The 13,104-nt window shown below is 31.5% G+C and overlaps 10 non-coding genes across 10 annotated transcripts; all 10 read right to left on the reverse strand.

The window, feature by feature from the left end:
* Positions 1-1,241: 1,241 nt before the first annotated feature.
* TRNAT-AGU (transfer RNA threonine (anticodon AGU)) lies at positions 1,242-1,315 on the reverse strand. The gene has a single exon. It is a non-coding gene; the product is annotated as a tRNA-Thr (tRNA).
* A 434-nt stretch (positions 1,316-1,749) lies between these two features.
* TRNAT-CGU (transfer RNA threonine (anticodon CGU)) lies at positions 1,750-1,822 on the reverse strand. The gene has a single exon. It is a non-coding gene; the product is annotated as a tRNA-Thr (tRNA).
* Positions 1,823-3,787: 1,965 nt separating this feature from the next.
* Positions 3,788-3,860, reverse strand: TRNAT-CGU (transfer RNA threonine (anticodon CGU)). Its single transcript has one exon. It is a non-coding gene; the product is annotated as a tRNA-Thr (tRNA).
* Positions 3,861-5,318: 1,458 nt separating this feature from the next.
* Positions 5,319-5,392, reverse strand: TRNAT-AGU (transfer RNA threonine (anticodon AGU)). The gene has a single exon. It is a non-coding gene; the product is annotated as a tRNA-Thr (tRNA).
* Positions 5,393-6,337: 945 nt separating this feature from the next.
* TRNAT-AGU (transfer RNA threonine (anticodon AGU)) lies at positions 6,338-6,411 on the reverse strand. Its single transcript has one exon. It is a non-coding gene; the product is annotated as a tRNA-Thr (tRNA).
* Positions 6,412-7,864: 1,453 nt separating this feature from the next.
* On the reverse strand, positions 7,865-7,937 carry TRNAT-CGU (transfer RNA threonine (anticodon CGU)). Its single transcript has one exon. It is a non-coding gene; the product is annotated as a tRNA-Thr (tRNA).
* A 1,458-nt stretch (positions 7,938-9,395) lies between these two features.
* Positions 9,396-9,469, reverse strand: TRNAT-AGU (transfer RNA threonine (anticodon AGU)). Its single transcript has one exon. It is a non-coding gene; the product is annotated as a tRNA-Thr (tRNA).
* Positions 9,470-10,414: 945 nt separating this feature from the next.
* On the reverse strand, positions 10,415-10,488 carry TRNAT-AGU (transfer RNA threonine (anticodon AGU)). Its single transcript has one exon. It is a non-coding gene; the product is annotated as a tRNA-Thr (tRNA).
* Positions 10,489-11,423: 935 nt separating this feature from the next.
* On the reverse strand, positions 11,424-11,497 carry TRNAT-AGU (transfer RNA threonine (anticodon AGU)). The gene has a single exon. It is a non-coding gene; the product is annotated as a tRNA-Thr (tRNA).
* A 946-nt stretch (positions 11,498-12,443) lies between these two features.
* TRNAT-AGU (transfer RNA threonine (anticodon AGU)) lies at positions 12,444-12,517 on the reverse strand. The gene has a single exon. It is a non-coding gene; the product is annotated as a tRNA-Thr (tRNA).
* Positions 12,518-13,104: the final 587 nt, after the last annotated feature.

The following is a 13,104-nucleotide window of genomic DNA, read 5'->3' on the forward strand; positions in this document are numbered from 1 at the left end:
TTGCTCAAATCTAGGGTTATATTTCATCTGCCTCTTGCTCATTGAAATACCTTTCTGATTTTTGCAATCACAGTATTGTTACTATAATATTGAAAACACTTTCAGTTTTTATTAGGTTTAAGATGATCTGTTCAACCGAAAAATAAATCAGACTTTTCTAATTTAATTGAATCGCAGGACGAAATAATGAAAATAGTTTTTTATTTAAGAATGAGGAAAGCAAGGCAATGCTGAGATTTGAACTCAGGATCTTCTGTTTACTAGACAGGCGCTTTAACCAGCTAAGCCACAGCACCCTCTTGAAAATGCTTTAAGGAACAGTTTGCCATATGGTGTTCAAGAGAATCCTGAGTTTTTCACTTTCATAATCCTTTCTCAGTTCAGAAAACGCTCTACTCAACTACTTTAGACGAGGATACTGATCCTATTATTAAACACCTCATTGATATATTGCTTATCCTGTTCATAAATGTTTTAATTATGCCTTCTTTAAGAATGCATTACTTGATTTCAACTCTAGAATGATTTTTCATCTCTATTTTGCTCTTTGTCACTCTTTTTTCCCTTTTTCATTCAAAGCATTACTTTGAAAATCTTCACAATACCACGTTTTTTTGTTTTTCAATTTAAGATGACCCATTCTAATGTTCACAGAACAACACTTTTCTTTTTAAAATGTATTAAACATTTGCGTGATGAAAATTATTTTTACATGTAAGGACCAATAATAAGGAGCTGCTGAGATTTGAACTCAGGATGTCGTGTTTACGAGACAGGCGCTTTAACCACTTAGCCACAGCACCTACTTTAGGGATATAGAAGGGATCATTAATTTAGTATTGGTGATCAAATTCTGTGCCTGTGTTAAAGTGTCTTAATATGTATTCTAATGTTAAACAAGCAAGGATTCCTAATCTGTAAACAAGAATAGCTATGTTGTATTACAAAATAACACATTTTAAACTCAATCCCATATTTTGAATAGTTCATAAATAAGTGTTTTACATATATTCATCAATATTGCTCAAATCTAGGGTTATATTTCATCTGCCTCTTGCTCATTGAAATACCTTTTTGATTTTGCAATCACAGTATTGTTACTATAATATTGAAAACACTTTCAGTTTTTATTAGGTTTAAGATGATCTGTTCAACCGAAAGATAAATCAGACTTTTCTAATTGAATTGAATCGCAGGACGACTTAATGAAAATAGTTTTTTATATAAGAATGAGGAAAGCAAGGAACTGCTGAGATTTGAACTCAGGATCTCCTGTTTACTAGACAGGCGCTTTAACCAGCTAAGCCACAGCACCCTCTTGAAAATGCTTTAAGGAACAGTTTGCCATATGGTGTTCAAGAGAAACCTGAGTTTTTCACTTTCATAATCATTTCTCAGTTCAGAAAACGCACTACTCAAATAGTTTAGACGAGGATACTGATCCTATTCATAAACACCTCATTGATATATTGCTTATCCTGTTCATAAATGTTTTATTTATGCCTTCTTTAAGAATGCATTACTTGAATTCAACTCTAGAATGATTTTTTATCTCTATTTTGCTCTTTGTCACTCTTTTTTCCCTTTTTCATTCAAAGCATTACTTTGAAAATCTTCACAATAGCATGTTTTTTTGTTTTTCAATTTAAGATGACCCATTCTAATGTTCACAGAACAACACTTTTCTTTTTAAAATGTATTAAACATTTGCGTGATGAAAATTATTTTTACATGTAAGGACCAATAATAAGGTGCTGCTGAGATTTGAACTCAGGATTTCCTGTTTACGAGACAGGCACTTTAACCACTTAGCCACAGCACCTACTTTAGCGATATAGAAGGGATCATTAATTTAGTATTGGTGATCAAATTCTGTGCCTGTGTTAAAGTGTCTTAATATGTATTCTAATGTTAAACAAGCAAGGATTCCTAATCTGTAAACAAGAATAGCTATGTTGTATTAAAAAAGAACACATTTTAAACTCAATCCCATATTTTGAATAGTTCATAAATAAGTGTTTTACATATATTCATCAATATTGCTCAAATCTAGGGTTATATTTCATCTGCCTCTTGCTCATTGAAATACCTTTTTGATTTTGCATTCACAGTATTGTTACTATAATATTGAAAACACTTTCAGTTTTTATTAGGTTTAAGATGATCTGTTCAATCGAAAGATAAATCAGACTTTTCTAATTTAATTGAATCGCAGGACGAATTAATGAAAATAGTTTTTTATTTAAGAATGACGAATGCAAGGCACTGCTGAGATTTGAACTCAGGATCTTCTGTTTACTAGACAGGCGCTTTAACCAGCTAAGCCACAGCACCCTCTTGAAAATGCTTTAAGGAACAGTTTGCCATATGGTGTTCAAGAGAATCCTGAGTTTTTCACTTTCATAATTATTTCTCAGTTCAGAAAACGCTCTTCTCAACTACTTTAGACGAATATACTGATCCTATTGATAAACACCTCATTGATATATTGCTTATCCTGTTCATAAATGTTTTAATTATGCCTTCTTTAAGAATGCATTACTTGATTTCAACTCTAGAAGGATTTTTCATCTCTATTTTGCTCTTTGTCACTCTTTTTTCCCATTTTCATTCAAAGCATTACTTTGAAAATCTTCACAATACCACGTTTTTTTGTTTTTCAATTTAAGATGACACATTCTAATGTTCACAGAACAACACTTTTCTTTTTAAAATGTATTAAACATTTGCGTGATGAAAATTATTTTTACATGTAAGGACCAATAATAAGGAGCTGCTGAGATTTGAACTCAGGATTTCGTGTATACGAGACAGGCGCTTTAACCACTTAGCCACAGCACCTACTTTAGGGATATAGAAGGGATCATTAATTTAGTATTGGTGATCAAATTCTGTGAATGTGTTAAAGTGTCTTAATATGTATTCTAATGTTAAACAAGCAAGGATTCCTAATCTGTAAACAAGAATAGCTATGTTGTATTACAAAATAACACATTTTAAACTCAATCCCATATTTTGAATAGTTCATAAATAAGTGTTTTACATATATTCATCAATATTGCTCAAATCTAGGGTTATATTTCATTTGCCTCTTGCTCATTGAAATACCTTTTTGATTTTGCAATCACAGTATTGTTACTATAATATTGAAAACACTTTCAGTTTTTATTAGGTTTAAGATGATCTGTTCAACCGAAAGATAAATCAGACTTTTCTAATTGAATTGAATCGCAGGACGACTTAATGAAAATAGTTTTTTATATAAGAATGAGAAAAGCAAGCCACTGCTGCGATTTGAACTCAGGTTCTCCTGTTTACTACACAGGCGCTTTAACCAGCTAAGCCACAGCACCCTCTTGAAAATGCTTTAAGGAACAGTTTGCCATATGGTGTTCAAGAGAAACCTGAGTTTTTCACTTTTATAATCATTTCTCAGTTCAGAAAACGCACTACTCAAATAGTTTAGACGAGGATACTGATCCTATTCATAAACACCTCATTGATATATTGCTTATCCTGTTCATAAATGTTTTATTTATGCCTTATTTAAGAATGCATTACTTGAATTCAACTCTAGAATGATTTTGTATCTCTATTTTGCTCTTTGTCACTCTTTTTTCCCTTTTTCATTCAAAGCATTACTTTGAAAATCTTCACAATAGCATGTTTTTTTGTTTTTCAATTTAAGATGACCCATTCTAATGTTCACAGAACAACACTTTTCTTTTTAAAATGTATTAAACATTTGCGTGATGAAAATTATTTTTACATGTAAGGAGCAATAATAAGGTGCTGCTGAGATTTGAACTCAGGATTTCCTGGTTACGAGACAGGCGCTTTAACCACTTAGCCACAGCACCTATTTTAGTGATACAGAAGGGATCATTAATTTAGTATTGGTGATCAAATTCTGTGCCTGTGTTAAATTGTCTTAATAAGTATTCTAATGTTAAACAAGCAAGGATTCCTAATCTGTAAACAAGAATAGCTATGTTGTATTAAAAAAGAACACATTTTAAACTCAATCCCATATTTTGAATAGTTCATAAATAAGTGTTTTACATATATTCATCAATATTGCTCAAATCTAGGGTTATATTTCATCTGCCTCTTGCTCATTGAAATACCTTTTTGATTTTTGCAATCACAGTATTGTTACTATAATATTGAAAACACTTTCAGTTTTTATTAGGTTTAAGATGATCTGTTCAACCGAAAAATAAATCAGACTTTTCTAATTTAATTGAATCGCAGGACGAATTAATGAAAATAGTTTTTTATTTAAGAATGAGGAAAGCAAGGCAATGCTGAGATTTGAACTCAGGATCTCCTGTTTACTTGATAGGCGCTTTAACCAGCTAAGCCACAGCACCCTCTTGAAAATGCTTTAAGGAACAGTTTGCCATATGGTGTTCAAGAGAATCCTGAGTTTTTCACTTTCATAATCATTTCTCAGTTCAGAAAACACTCTACTCAACTACTTTAGACGAGGATACTGATCCTATTCATACACACCTCATTGATATATTGCTTATCTTGTTCATAAATGTTTTAATCATGCCTTCTTTAAGAATGCATTACTTGAATTCAACTCTAGAATGATTTTTTATCTCTATTTTGCTCTTTGTCACTCTTTTTTCCCTTTTTCATTCAAAGCATTACTTTGAAAATCTTCACAATACCACGTTTTTTTGTTTTTCAATTTAAGATGACCCATTCTAATGTTCACAGAACAACACTTTTCTTTTTAAAATGTATTAAACATTTGCGTGATGAAAATTATTTTTACATGTAAGGACCAATAATAAGGTGCGGCTGAGATATGAACTCAGGATTTCCTGTTTGCGAGACAGGCACTTTAACCACTTTGCCACAGCACCTAGTTTAGTTATGCAGAAGTGATCATTAATTTAGTATTGGTGATCAAATACTGTGCCTGTGTTAAAGTGTCTTAATATGTATTCTAATGTTAAACAAGCAAGGATTCCTAATCTGTAAACAAGAATAGCTATGTTGTATTACAAAAGAACACATTTTAAACTCAATCCCATATTTTGAATAGTTCATAAATTAGAGTTTTACATATATTCATCAATATTGCTCAAATCTAGGGTTATATTTTATCTGCCTCTTGCTCATTGAAATACCTTTTTGATTTTGCAATCACAGTATTGTTACTATAATATTGAAAACACTTTCAGTTTTTATTAGGTTTAAGATGATCTGTTCAACCGAAAGATAAATCAGACTTTTCTAATTGAATTGAATCGCAGGACGACTTAATGAAAATAGTTTTTTATATAAGAATGAGAAAAGCAAGGCACTGCTGAGATTTGAACTCAGGATCTCCTGTTTACTAGACAGGCGCTTTAACCAGCTAAGCCACAGCACCCTCTTGAAAATGCTTTAAGGAACAGTTTGCCATATGGTGTTCAAGAGAATCCTGAGTTTTTCACTTTCATAATCATTTCTCAGTTCAGAAAACGCTCTACTCAACTACTTTAGACGAGGATACTGATCCTATTGATAAACACCTCATTGATATATTGCTTATCTTGTCCATAAATGTTTTAATTATGCCTTCTTTAAGAATGCATTACTTGATTTCAACTCTAGAATGATTTTTTATCTCTATTTTGCTCTTTGTCACTCTTTTTTCCATTTTCCATTCAAAGCATTACTTTGAAAATCTTCACAATACCACGTTTTTTAGTTTTTCAATTTAAGATGACCCATTCTAATGTTCACAGAACAACTCTTTTCTTTTTAAAATGTATTAAACATTTGCGTGATGAAAATTATTTTTACATGTAAGGACCAATAATAAGGTGCGGCTGAGATTTGAACTCAGGATTTCCTGTTTACGAGACAGGCACTTTAACCACTTTGCCACAGCACCTAGTTTAGTTATGCAGAAGGGATCATTAATTTAGTATTTGTGATCAAATACTGTGCCTGTGTTAAAGTGTCTTAATATGTATTCTAATGTTAAACAAGCAAGGATTCCTAATCTGTAAACAAGAATAGCTATGTTGTATTACAAAAGAACACATTTTAAACTCAATCCCATATTTTGAATAGTTCATAAATAAGAGTTTTACATATATTCATCAATATTGCTCAAATCTAGGGTTATATTTTATCTGCCTCTTGCTCATTGAAATACCTTTTTGATTTTGCAATCACAGTATTGTTACTATAATATTGAAAACACTTTCAGTTTTTATTAGGTTTAAGATGATCTGTTCAACCGAAAGATAAATCAGACTTTTCTAATTTAATTGAATCGCAGGACTAATTAATGAATATAGTGTTTTATTTAAGAATGAGGAAAGCAAGGCACTGCTGAGATTTGAACTCAGGATCTCCTGTTTACTAGACAGGCGCTTTAACCAGCTAAGCCACAGCACCCTCTTGAAAATGCTTTAAGGAACAGTTTGCCATATGGTGTTCAAGAGAATCCTGAGTTTTTCACTTTCATAATCATTTCTCAGTTCAGAAAACGCTCTACTCAACTACTTTAGACGAATATACTGATCCTATTGATAAACACCTCATTGATATATTGCTTATCCTGTTCATAAATGTTTTAATTATGCCTTCTTTAAGAATGCATTACTTGATTTCAACTCTAGAAGGATTTTTCATCTCTATTTTGCTCTTTGTCACTCTTTTTTCCCATTTTCATTCAAAGCATTACTTTGAAAATCTTCACAATACCACGTTTTTTTGTTTTTCAATTTAAGATGACACATTCTAATGTTCACAGAACAACACTTTTCTTTTTAAAATGTATTAAACATTTGCGTGATGAAAATTATTTTTACATGTAAGGACCAATAATAAGGAGCTGCTGAGATTTGAACTCAGGATTTCGTGTATACGAGACAGGCGCTTTAACCACTTAGCCACAGAACCTACTTTAGGGATATAGAAGGGATCATTAATTTAGTATTGGTGATCAAATTCTGTGAATGTGTTAAAGTGTCTTAATATGTATTCTAATGTTAAACAAGCAAGGATTCCTAATCTGTAAACAAGAATAGCTATGTTGTATTACAAAATAACACATTTTAAACTCAATCCCATATTTTGAATAGTTCATAAATAAGTGTTTTACATATATTCATCAATATTGCTCAAATCTAGGGTTATATTTCATTTGCCTCTTGCTCATTGAAATACCTTTTTGATTTTGCAATCACAGTATTGTTACTATAATATTGAAAACACTTTCAGTTTTTATTAGGTTTAAGATGATCTGTTCAACCGAAAGATAAATCAGACTTTTCTAATTGAATTGAATCGCAGGACGACTTAATGAAAATAGTTTTTTATATAAGAATGAGAAAAGCAAGCCACTGCTGCGATTTGAACTCAGGATCTCCTGTTTACTACACAGGCGCTTTAACCAGCTAAGCCACAGCACCCTCTTGAAAATGCTTTAAGGAACAGTTTGCCATATGGTGTTCAAGAGAAACCTGAGTTTTTCACTTTTATAATCATTTCTCAGTTCAGAAAACGCACTACTCAAATAGTTTAGACGAGGATACTGATCCTATTCATAAACACCTCATTGATATATTGCTTATCCTGTTCATAAATGTTTTATTTATGCCTTCTTTAAGAATGCATTACTTGAATTCAACTCTAGAATGATTTTGTATCTCTATTTTGCTCTTTGTCACTCTTTTTTCCCTTTTTCATTCAAAGCATTACTTTGAAAATCTTCACAATAGCATGTTTTTTTGTTTTTCAATTTAAGATGACCCATTCTAATGTTCACAGAACAACACTTTTCTTTTTAAAATGTATTAAACATTTGCGTGATGAAAATTATTTTTACATGTAAGGAGCAATAATAAGGTGCTGCTGAGATTTGAACTCAGGATTTCCTGGTTACGAGACAGGCGCTTTAACCACTTAGCCACAGCACCTATTTTAGTGATACAGAAGGGATCATTAATTTAGTATTGGTGATCAAATTCTGTGCCTGTGTTAAATTGTCTTAATAAGTATTCTAATGTTAAACAAGCAAGGATTCCTAATCTGTAAACAAGAATAGCTATGTTGTATTAAAAAAGAACACATTTTAAACTCAATCCCATATTTTGAATAGTTCATAAATAAGTGTTTTACATATATTCATCAATATTGCTCAAATCTAGGGTTATATTTCATCTGCCTCTTGCTCATTGAAATACCTTTTTGATTTTTGCAATCACAGTATTGTTACTATAATATTGAAAACACTTTCAGTTTTTATTAGGTTTAAGATGATCTGTTCAACCGAAAAATAAATCAGACTTTTCTAATTTAATTGAATCGCAGGACGAATTAATGAAAATAGTTTTTTATTTAAGAATGAGGAAAGCAAGGCAATGCTGAGATTTGAACTCAGGATCTCCTGTTTACTTGATAGGCGCTTTAACCAGCTAAGCCCCAGCACCCTCTTGAAAATGCTTTAAGGAACAGTTTGCCATATGGTGTTCAAGAGAATCCTGAGTTTTTCACTTTCATAATCATTTCTCAGTTCAGAAAACGCTCTACTCAACTACTTTAGACGAGGATACTGATCCTATTCATACACACCTCATTGATATATTGCTTATCTTGTTCATAAATGTTTTAATCATGCCTTCTTTAAGAATGCATTACTTGAATTCAACTCTAGAATGATTTTTTATCTCTATTTTGCTCTTTGTCACTCTTTTTTCCCTTTTTCATTCAAAGCATTACTTTGAAAATCTTCACAATACCACGTTTTTTTGTTTTTCAATTTAAGATGACCCATTCTAATGTTCACAGAACAACACTTTTCTTTTTAAAATGTATTAAACATTTGCGTGATGAAAATTATTTTTACATGTAAGGACCAATAATAAGGTGCGGCTGAGATATGAACTCAGGATTTCCTGTTTGCGAGACAGGCACTTTAACCACTTTGCCACAGCACCTAGTTTAGTTATGCAGAAGTGATCATTAATTTAGTATTGGTGATCAAATACTGTGCCTGTGTTAAAGTGTCTTAATATGTATTCTAATGTTAAACAAGCAAGGATTCCTAATCTGTAAACAAGAATAGCTATGTTGTATTACAAAAGAACACATTTTAAACTCAATCCCATATTTTGAATAGTTCATAAATTAGAGTTTTACATATATTCATCAATATTGCTCAAATCTAGGGTTATATTTTATCTGCCTCTTGCTCATTGAAATACCTTTTTGATTTTGCAATCACAGTATTGTTACTATAATATTGAAAACACTTTCAGTTTTTATTAGGTTTAAGATGATCTGTTCAACCGAAAGATAAATCAGACTTTTCTAATTGAATTGAATCGCAGGACGACTTAATGAAAATAGTTTTTTATATAAGAATGAGAAAAGCAAGGCACTGCTGAGATTTGAACTCAGGATCTCCTGTTTACTAGACAGGCGCTTTAACCAGCTAAGCCACAGCACCCTCTTGAAAATGCTTTAAGGAACAGTTTGCCATATGGTGTTCAAGAGAATCCTGAGTTTTTCACTTTCATAATCATTTCTCAGTTCAGAAAACGCTCTACTCAACTACTTTAGACGAGGATACTGATCCTATTGATAAACACCTCATTGATATATTGCTTATCTTGTCCATAAATGTTTTAATTATGCCTTCTTTAAGAATGCATTACTTGATTTCAACTCTAGAATGATTTTTTATCTCTATTTTGCTCTTTGTCACTCTTTTTTCCATTTTCCATTCAAAGCATTACTTTGAAAATCTTCACAATACCACGTTTTTTAGTTTTTCAATTTAAGATGACCCATTCTAATGTTCACAGAACAACTCTTTTCTTTTTAAAATGTATTAAACATTTGCGTGATGAAAATTATTTTTACATGTAAGGAGCAATAATAAGGTGCGGCTGAGATTTGAACTCAGGATTTCCTGTTTACGAGACAGGCACTTTAACCACTTTGCCACAGCACCTAGTTTAGTTATGCAGAAGGGATCATTAATTTAGTATTTGTGATCAAATACTGTGCCTGTGTTAAAGTGTCTTAATATGTATTCTAATGTTAAACAAGCAAGGATTCCTAATCTGTAAACAAGAATAGCTATGTTGTATTACAAAAGAACACATTTTAAACTCAATCCCATATTTTGAATAGTTCATAAATAAGAGTTTTACATATATTCATCAATATTGCTCAAATCTAGGGTTATATTTTATCTGCCTCTTGCTCATTGAAATACCTTTTTGATTTTGCAATCACAGTATTGTTACTATAATATTGAAAACACTTTCAGTTTTTATTAGGTTTAAGATGATCTGTTCAACCGAAAGATAAATCAGACTTTTCTAATTTAATTGAATCGCAGGACTAATTAATGAATATAGTGTTTTATTTAAGAATGAGGAAAGCAAGGCACTGCTGAGATTTGAACTCAGGATCTCCTGTTTACTAGACAGGCGCTTTAACCAGCTAAGCCACAGCACCCTCTTGAAAATGCTTTAAGGAACAGTTTGCCATATGGTGTTCAAGAGAACCTGAGTTTTTCACTTTCATAATCATTTCTCAGTTCAGAAAACGCACTACTCAAATAGTTTAGACGAGGATACTGATCCTATTCATACACACCTCATTGATATATTGCTTATCTTGTTCATAAATGTTTTAATCATGCCTTCTTTAAGAATGCATTACTTGAATTCAACTCTAGAATGATTTTTTATCTCTATTTTGCTCTTTGTCACTCTTTTTTCCCTTTTTCATTCAAAGCATTACTTTGAAAATCTTCACAATACCACGTTTTTTTGTTTTTCAATTTAAGATGACCCATTCTAATGTTCACAGAACAACACTTTTCTTTTTAAAATGTATTAAACATTTGCGTGATTAAAATTATTTTTACATGTAAGGAGCAATATTAAGGTGCTGCTGAGATTTGAACTCAGGATTTCCTGTTTACAAGACAGGCGCTTTAACCACTTAGCCACAGCACCTATTTTAGCGATACAGAAGGGATCATTAATTTAGTATTGGTGATCAAATTCTGTGCCTGTGTTAAATTGTCTTAATAAGTATTCTAATGTTAAACAAGCAAGGATCCCTAATCTGTAAACAAGAATAGCTATGTTGTATTACAAAAGAAACTCAATCCCATATTTTGATTAGTTCATAAATAAGTGTTTTACATATATTCATCAATATTGCTCAAATCTAGGGTTATATTTCATCTGCCTCTTGCTCATTGAAATACCTTTTTGATTTTTGCAATCACAGTATTGTTACTATAATATTGAAAACACTTTCAGTTTTTATTAGGTTTAAGATGATCTGTTCAACCGAAAGATAAATCAGACTTTTCTAATTGAATTGAATCACAGGACGACTTAATGAAAATAAATTTTTATTTAAGAATGAGGAAAGCAAGGCACTGCTGAGATTTGAACTCAGGATCTCCTGTTTACTAGACAGGCGCTTTAACCAGCTAAGCCACAGCACCCTCTTGTAAATGCTTTAAGGAACAGTTTGCCATATGGTGTTCAAGAGAAACCTGAGTTTTTCACTTTCATAATCATATCTCAGTTCAGAAAACGCACTACTCAAATAGTTTAGACGAGGATACTGATCCTATTCATAAACACCTCATTGATATATTGCTTATCCTGTTCATAAATGTTTTAATTATGCCTTCTTTAAGAATGCATTACTTGAATTCAACTCTAGAATGATTTTTTATCTCTATTTTGCTCTTTGTCACTCTTTTTTCCCTTTTTCATTCAAAGCATTACTTTGAAAATCTTCACAATACCACGTTTTTTTGTTTTTCAATTTAAGATGACCCATTCTAATGTTCACAGAACAACACTTTTCTTTTTAAAATGTATTAAACATTTGTGTGATGAAAATTATTTTTACATGTAAGGACCAATAATAAGGTGCTGCTGAGATTTGAACTCAGGATTTCCTGTTTACGAGAAAGGCGCTTTAACCACTTAGTCACAGCACCTATTTTAGTGATACAGAAGGGATCGTTAATTTAGTATTGGTGATCAAATTCTGTGCCTGTGTTAAAGTGTCTTAATATGTATTCTAATGTTAAACAAGCAAGGATTCCTAATCTGTAAACAAGAATAGCTATGTTGTATTACAAAATAACACATTTAAAACTCAATCCCATATTTTGAATACTTCATAAATAAGTGTTTTACATATATTCATCAATATTGCTCAAATCTAGGGTTATATTTCATCTGCCTCTTGCTCATTGAAATACCTTTTTGATTTTTGCAATCACAGTATTGTTACTATAATATTGAAAACACTTTCAGTTTTTATTAGGTTTAAGATGATCTGTTCAACCAAAAGATAAATCGAACTTTTCTAATTGAATTGAATCGCAGGACGACTTAATGAAAATAGTTTTTTATTTAAGAATGAGGAAAGAAAGGTACTGCTGAGATTTGAACTCAGGATCTCCTGTTTACTAGACAGGCGCTTTAACCAGCTAAGCCACAGCACCCTCTTGAAAATGCTTTAAGGAACAGTTTGCCATATGGTGTTCAAGAGAATCCTGAGTTTTTCACTTTCATAATCATTTCTCAGTTCAGAAAACGCACTACTCAAATAGTTTAGACGAGGATACTGATCCTATTCATAAACACCTCATTGATATATTGCTTATCCTGTTCATAAATGTTTTAATTATGCCTTCTTTAAGAATGCATTACTTGAATTCAACTCTAGAATGATTTTTTATCTCTATTTTGCTCTTTGTCACTTTTTTTCCCTTTTTCATTCAAAGCATTACTTTGAAAATCTTCACAATACCACGTTTTTTTGTTTTTCAATTTAAGATGACCCATTCTAATGTTCACAGAACAACACTTTTCTTTTTAAAATGTATTAAACATTTGCGTGATGAAAATTATTTTTACATGTAAGGACCAATAATAAGGTGGGGCTGAGATTTGAACTCAGGATTTCCTGTTTACGAGACAGGCACTTTAACCACTTTGCCACAGCACCTAGTTTAGTTATGCAGAAGGGATCATTAATTTAGTATTTGTGATCAAATACTGTGCCTGTGTTAAAGTGTCTTAATATGTA

The sequence above is a fragment of the Triturus cristatus genome, chromosome 8, assembly GCF_964204655.1.
Source record: "Triturus cristatus chromosome 8, aTriCri1.1, whole genome shotgun sequence".
Taxonomy (NCBI): domain Eukaryota; kingdom Metazoa; phylum Chordata; class Amphibia; order Caudata; family Salamandridae; genus Triturus; species Triturus cristatus.